The following is a 7,640-nucleotide window of genomic DNA, read 5'->3' as shown; positions in this document are numbered from 1 at the left end:
ATATCTGTAACATATTATTGTATTCATTTTGTTTGTGTAATGTTTACCATGTTGTCAGTGACATCCCCACACAGCTCCCTGTCCACTGTCTGATCTTTAAACATTTATTCATTTTAGCGTCTCGGCAAAAACCTCACAGAGATAAAATTAGACAGGAAGTAGAGACGCTAACTGTGAGGTTGCCGGGCTCCATGCGCAGAGCCAATTATATTTATTTCAAATCTGAAAAAGCTTTATTGTCATTGTCAGTAAACAGTAATTCTCAGGGAAAAAAGAAAAACAATTGGTAATAATAGTCAAATATGAAGTATGATCAAATAAAAGTTATGCATTTGTCTGGGAAACAGTCTGCCACCTGTTTGTCGACATGCGCGTGCTGTTTTGTTGACTGGGATGTTCCAAAATGGCATTATCTATCACCATGGAGATAAGCAGATAGCGCAAGCCAGAAAAGTTACACAGTTCACCTTTGAATATCTGTGTTTGACAATGACAAATGTCTGAAAAGAGACTCAACCTTGACCTGCTCATTGTCTAGGCACCGTCATAAAATTTCAGGTTTTGTCAAAGCAGTTACGATACTTGTAAGTAAAGGCCGATGTGTGTGGAGCTTTTTCAATAAACTCATCATGAAATTAACCCTAACGTTCGTTCATTTGCTGTTCACCTTACTCCAGAAGTTGCCATGGACACCGCCATCGTCATCAGGGTTGAATTATGTTGCATGGGGCTGTTGATCTTGACAGTAAGATCTAGCTATCCATTTTTTTTTTTAACTTATCTAGGAGCAAGTCGCAGGGACAGCAGTCTAAGCAGGGACCACCAGACTTCCCTCACCCCAGACACTGCCTCCAGATCCTCTAGCGGAACCCCAAGGCGTTCCCAGTCCAGCAGATCCTCCACTGAAATGCATGTGATTCCCGTTTAACTTTTGGAAGTGCCACCAAAAAGAAGGTTTGGAGCATTTAGAAGCAAAATTAGGCGGGGCGGGCAGTAAAATAAGATACAGGACCAACATGCAACGCAATTAACCTCCAAGTGCAACATAAAAGTCTAAAAGTTAAGACAACTCAACTATAAATGGACTTCCAAACTGCAGAAAAGTTGGTGTTTACGTGTTGTTAAGCAGTCTCTCCTACCTCGAGACACTCTTTGTAGGAGTTTTGTGAAATGTGTCTAATTTTTGTGCTTGGAGAGCAGATTCCACAATGGGTTGGTAATTTTCTTTCTAATTCCCTTTGTCCTCAGGCAAACAGTGATTGTACGAGCATAGCCATCTCCCTCCTCTCCAAAATCTCCGTCTTCCTGCTTCTCTACGTGCTCAAACCCAGCTAATTAAACAAAGTACACCATTTGATTAAACAAGTAAATTGTGCTAGTCTGTGTTTGTGATAATTAGGATAAGCCAGAGTTTCCTTAAGAACATTAACGGTGATGGATCTCGGAGTGGGAATGGCTTCACCTCAACAATAGCGAAGACCTAAATGTGTAATAATTTTACACACAGTTTGCTCCGTGACACCGATAGCTGAGGGAAACGAGAGCAATGGTGAGCGCAGCCTTTCCCAGTAAACAGATTGGAGCTATTGTCTTTAGTGACAATAGAGCTCAGTTGGTTCAGCAGGGCCACACAGGGACAATGATGTTAGCACGATTCAATAAACACCTTCATATTCATACATTTTAAAAGAGGAGAGGTTTTCTTGTAACCTTTAGGCCAAACTCACATAATCTTCTATCTTGTCTTTACAGTTTGATTTGAATTTGTCTTGGTCTCCAGTGTCACCTGTTACTAATACTGTGTGTGTGGTGTTTTTTTTTGTTTTTTTGTCTGGAGAGTTTTGGTGACCACTAGGGCCCAGTCTTTCCTTGGATTATAAAACACGCACTTCCGCTGCCTCCGCTCACGCAGCTCTCTATCCTCCGGTCCGCAAAACTGCATCCACTGGTGTTCTTTTGTTTTGGCACCTTCACACACCTCACAAAACCTTGTCTTACTGATCGTCATTCACACCACACAGCACACAGTTCAGATACACTGGCGACAGGAACATCACTATTATTGCAGTTTCTAAATAAATGCCCTGACAAAAGGGTTAAAACTCTGCTGTTGTTGTCCTCTTTATTTTGTTACAGTCTTTTGAGCCGAGGCCGTAAAACAAATTATGCTGCGATACTTTTATTCATTCACTTATTGTAATAATATCAATATCTCATAAGAAAAACAAACTTACACCATTTTTTGGGGTTTTTGTGCTTAAATAAAAATATGATTCCAGAACGATAATAAAAAAATAAAAAAAACACACAAATTTTTGGGAATAAAATGTAAATTTCAACACAAAATACTAACCCATAGCACTTTTCCACCCTCACGCGCACATTCATACACCAGTGTACGCAGATACTGAGCGGGATTCAAACTGACAACCTTCAGATCAGTGGACAAACAGCTGAGCAACTGTCGTATTAAAGGAATTTCTTTAATATTACGATAGATCTTATACTAGCTTTGATCCAGACCACTCACAAAACAATTATTTTTCCTATTTTTGCAGCTTTTTTTCGGTATTGATGCTACAATTTTTAGATCATGGTTCATTATCGATTAGTATTTTTTACATTTTTTGGTCACCTTACCACATAATAATACTGAAATTACTACATAACCTAGACGCAGGGAATAGCAGTACCAACTGTGTTTAAATGTGTTTTCTTGATCCCTAGTCCCAGAGTCAGAGCTGTAGGCTGCAGCAGGAGGCAGGACCCGATTAGAGAGCGTCTTTGTTATGTAATTACGTTGCATATCCGTCCACAACGCTGAGCGGTGTGGAGCAGCTGGTCTGGGCCCGTTGCTGATGATGGCACATGTGTTTAGCTGTGGCTCTTCTGTGGAGATTCATGCACCCACAGTCTCCTTAAGGACCCATTCGGAGACACCCGAGGGCCCGGGGGACGCAGAGCTCAGCTGCAGCCGCTGGAAAGGCACTATTTATAGAGTGGACTGTGTTGATCCTGAACCAGAGTGTGCTTATTCACTCTGATCAATTATTCACTCCTCATTTTCACGTCTCTTCACTTGTCACCAGGTTTTGTCTTTCATTCCGAGCGCAGATGTTATTGACTCTTTTTCCTCCTGTTGGAGAATGTTAAGAAGAAGAATTTCTCACTGCACTTCGTGACGTAACCCCATTTCATTTATCAAGTACCGTTTTAACACTGTTTAACTTTCTGGAGCTGGCACTTCACCTGCGTAATTCCATGTAAATAGAAAGTTAAATGCATTCTCTGGAACATTCTTCATGGAGAATGGAGTGGTATGCTATATTGTGGAATACTGGAACAAGTTAAGACACTGTACTTAAGAAAAAAACATGCTTTTATTTTCTATTTTTTGGCCTAAAAATTTTGTCAATAGTATTAGTACTTTAAGAATCTATAAATTGTCATTTTCAAATAAACTTCCAATGCATTTTACTCCTTTCTGTCATCTGCAAATTTTTAACACACTTTCCCCCATCATTAATAATAAATGTACAAATAATTGAATGATGATCACTGTGCTTCTACAAGGCTTCACCCATTAGCACCCCCCCCCCGTTTGGCTGTGTCTGTTCTTGCCTCACCTGCCCGTGAGGATTGAACCTGTGCGTGTTACCTGTGTATATGTCTGCGTGTGTGTGTGTGTGTTTGTGTAATGAGGGTAGTCCACATCTGCAGCCCGCCGATTCAAAGCAACGCAGGTGTTTCGTTTTTTATTTATTATTTCGTTGGAGGAAGAAGATCTCTAATCATTCGCAGTCCCTCGTCAAAATGATTCTTGTGGCGGTGAGTGCTGTCGGTGCTTATTTTAATATTGCTCTGGCTAGCATTCTCCCTCCCAGCACGCACGCACCTGCCGTACACAAAAAAACAGCCAAAACACCTGCACTAGCGCCGAGTCTCCCAGGCCCCTTGATCGAGAGCGCCGCATCCTCTTCTTGCTTATTTCCTCATTTACATCAACACGCTTGCAGCTTTTGGGATACATTCTGATGGCCAATCCCTTCCCAGTCACAAAAATCACTATGTATAAAGTCACCAGTCTTGGTAACTTTTGGAGATATTAAAAACAGAAAAAATGCATGTGGGTCTATGCAGCATAATGAGGTCAGAGGCATTCTAATAAGTCTGCAAGATACAGGGCTAGAAGCTATGAGGGGACGGGATATGAAAGAGGAGAGTTTTAGGCTAAAGTTCTGACTAAAGTGAGGGGACGCGCCTCTTAAAAACTGCAATTTACGATAGAACACTGGCAGCTGTTGGCCAGAATGTTATTGGAAAAGAATAACTTTGATATGAAATAAAAGGCCACTTCCCCAGTGTTTGTCGATATAAACAAGAACATTTGGTTGATTTGGAATAATGTGAACATTCTGTTACTGTTTATTGGTCAATTAATAATAGTATAAAAAGCAAAATGGTCTAAAAAAAAATGTTCAAGGACTTTGTTTGGCTTTGGTCTTTCTGGGTGGAAAATGAATGCAAGTTTATTCCACATACATTTTCATAAACTTTAAAACACCTGATTTGATTGATTTAATCAGTCAATGTTGAGGTTTTAGCTTAATTTAAAAGGCAGTTATAAATATGCAAATGTACACTTATTAAATCCTCCATGTGTTTTTGCTTAAAATGAGTCTCGGTGGTCTGTCTGCTTTCGAAACATTTGAAAAGCTATAGCCTGAAGATGCACATGGTAAAAGCAGGTGGGCTGATTGTCTGGGTCCCGTAGATGTATAGAATAATAGAATCCACCCACCGCTTGTCATCCACCTCTAGAATAAAGTGTGCTGTCAGAGGCAGAGATTGAGCCAACAGCTCCCAGTGTTAGACAGGTCCTGTACCTATAGGCCAATCTGCCAGCCAAAAGCTCTGCCTCATGTGGTTTATTCTGTGGGAACGATGGGCCTAATTTCACCTGTGGAGTGTCTGTGTGAATGGGGCAGAGGCAGGCCTGTCACACTCAGCGCTGCCATGATAAATAGTCATTTACTGTGGAATGGCAGCAGGAGCGGCACGTACTATGTGTTTTTGGAGAAGTTTTCTCCAACAGCACACAGCTCCAGAGGTAAGACACATACAGAGCTCCAGGCCTAAGACACGCACAGAACTGCAGCCATAAGACACGCACAGAATTCTAGGTCTGAGACACGCACAAAGTTCAAGGTCGAAGACACGCACAGAACTGCAGCCATAAGACACAGAACTCCAGCCATAAGACTCACGCAGGGCTCCAGACGCGCACAGAGCTCCAGCCTTAAGACACACCTGTGCTGCCTGGCACTCACCACAGACTGTGACAGAGGAGCTATTGCTACATGTCACATCTCTGCTGCTTTAGATGGATTATATAATGTATTTGGACTGAACACTTTGCATTTGTGCTATTGCTGGGTTTCAGATGGCATCACAACATTCTTTAGGGCAATAATATTTAATACAGGTGGGGTGCAGTCAAAATTAATATTGTTAAACGTACCTTTTACATATTTCATGGCTAAGTAAAATGTGATCATTGGAGAAAACTGGCTCTTTCCCCCCCGTCTGATAGTACGACACCATCACATTCTATAATCTGAAAACCACTAATTAAGTTACTGAACATTTTCTTGGTAGTGCAGTGAATTCCAAGAGCTAAAGAAGCGCAAAACAATACTGTATTCTCAATACGGCCCATTCATTCAGCTCTTGTAATAAATATTCAGTTGTTTTGATCAATCTCATAAAAAGCATTTGATTATACATATATAGATCGTTTTAGCTTAAATCAACTCAATATGTATGGCAACTCTAAAATGTTTTGGGTAGTCTCCAGCTACAGAGTCATCATTTATCCACATTTTGAAGCAGTTTACAATCGACTTTTAAGAAAAACAGCCTCTCCTTGTGTTTTATTGCACTGAAACAGAATGATAGCAACGCAGTAAAGTGATGTTTCTGGACAGAGGGTAGTGTTAGATCTAATGGTCATTTGTGACACATTTGAGTTTGATATTAACAGCTCCTTCCTGGTCAGCTCCCGGCCACCTGGAGCTGACCAATGAGGACGCCAGGCTAACTGAGCTACGAGCCACAATGTACACCAGGGCAGCACTGTTGGGATTGTAAACGGTGGGCAGGGTATGTTTGTCATAGATACTTAACGTCACCCGCTGTGCACCCAAGAGCAGAAAGGCAAAAAAATTATAAAACAAAATAAAAAATCCCTCCATCGTGTGAACCAAGCCCACGGACAATTTAACTCAGCCCTCCCTGTGCAGTACTCACGTTGCATGTATTCGTAAGTTCACACACACCTCCTCACATCCCACTTGCACACTCTTTTGTGTAGTTACAGATTGGAGTTCCTTAAGTAATCAACAGGTTAGCAAAGCACCACCCACAGGCATTACTTTATCAAAAGTCTACAACAAATTTTGGAAACTAATTTTGGACTAGCAGGTGTCAGATTGTGGTCTTGTTCTTTTCAAATTTCTCTTTTTCCAAATTGTTCTTTTCAGTCTTTTCACGAACTAACCACCAAAACAACTTAATTTCAAATCTGTCAAAATGTAAAATATATTCTTGGTTAAAGATAGTGGAAAGTGGTGTGTGGGAGTGTGTGTATGAGGGGCGATGGCACAGATTGGCAGCCTTGCTTTTGTCAGTTGACCCCAGGGCAGCTGTGACCACATAAGTAGTTTAACACCAGTGAGTGTTAATTGAATGAAATGCTCCATATAAATCCAATGCATTATGACGATTATAATGTAGTAGTTGAAGTTATAGTGGGGCTACTACTGTAAATGTAATTAAATGTACTTCATTCCTTGAAATTAATTAAAGTAAAGCATTGGTTTGAGTACTTTTCCATTTCTTTCAGTCTAATACTTAATCTAAAACTCTGCAAAAGCCCAGGGTTATTTTGATAGCCTCGCCAGCGTCTTCTATAGAGCAGCAGCAGATCTGTGCTAAAAGGCCTGCCCATACTGTTCACATCGCCTGTGTGTTTGTGGAGGAACCTGCTTGTTAGTTTTGTTAGCTTTTACTTCTCCAACATTCTGTCAAGACCGACAAAGAGATTCGCAGCAGACACGCTGTATGTGTGTGTGTGCGTCTCTGGAAGAAAAACCTGTTTGATGATAGTATTAACCAGACAGCTGAGCAAGGCTGGCACTGCAAAAACCCATGGAATATAACTCCCATAGAACCTTCTCTCCAAGTCCGTATAGGCTGCAAATGGCACCCGTGATATAATGCGAATCTTGTGCTGCCCAGACTTCAGCCTTGAATCATTCTTTCGCTTCCGTTCAAATGAGATATTGATTTTGAAGCGAGTTCCTTTTATTACTGTGTACCTGCGCCAAATCTACTGGATGTTTTCACTATAGCAGTAATCACTCTAAAAGCACCTGCAAAAAGGCCCATTTCCGCGAGTGGATAAATCAATCAATTAGTTATTTGTGTTAAGTATATGGCTCTTAATAATCAGGCTTTCATGATAAGATGGAGTACAGGCCTACAGGTGCAGCCTAAATTAGAGGAACATGGAAAAAATCTGTTTATCCCAGTAGTTTGCAAGTGAAAATGGTGATAGAGCCGTGATACTGACAGAAATG

The sequence above is a fragment of the Periophthalmus magnuspinnatus genome, chromosome 4, assembly GCF_009829125.3.
Source record: "Periophthalmus magnuspinnatus isolate fPerMag1 chromosome 4, fPerMag1.2.pri, whole genome shotgun sequence".
Lineage (NCBI taxonomy): Eukaryota > Metazoa > Chordata > Actinopteri > Gobiiformes > Gobiidae > Periophthalmus > Periophthalmus magnuspinnatus.
The sequence above is the reverse complement of the archived record's forward strand: the minus strand, read 5'-3'. Positions refer to the sequence as shown.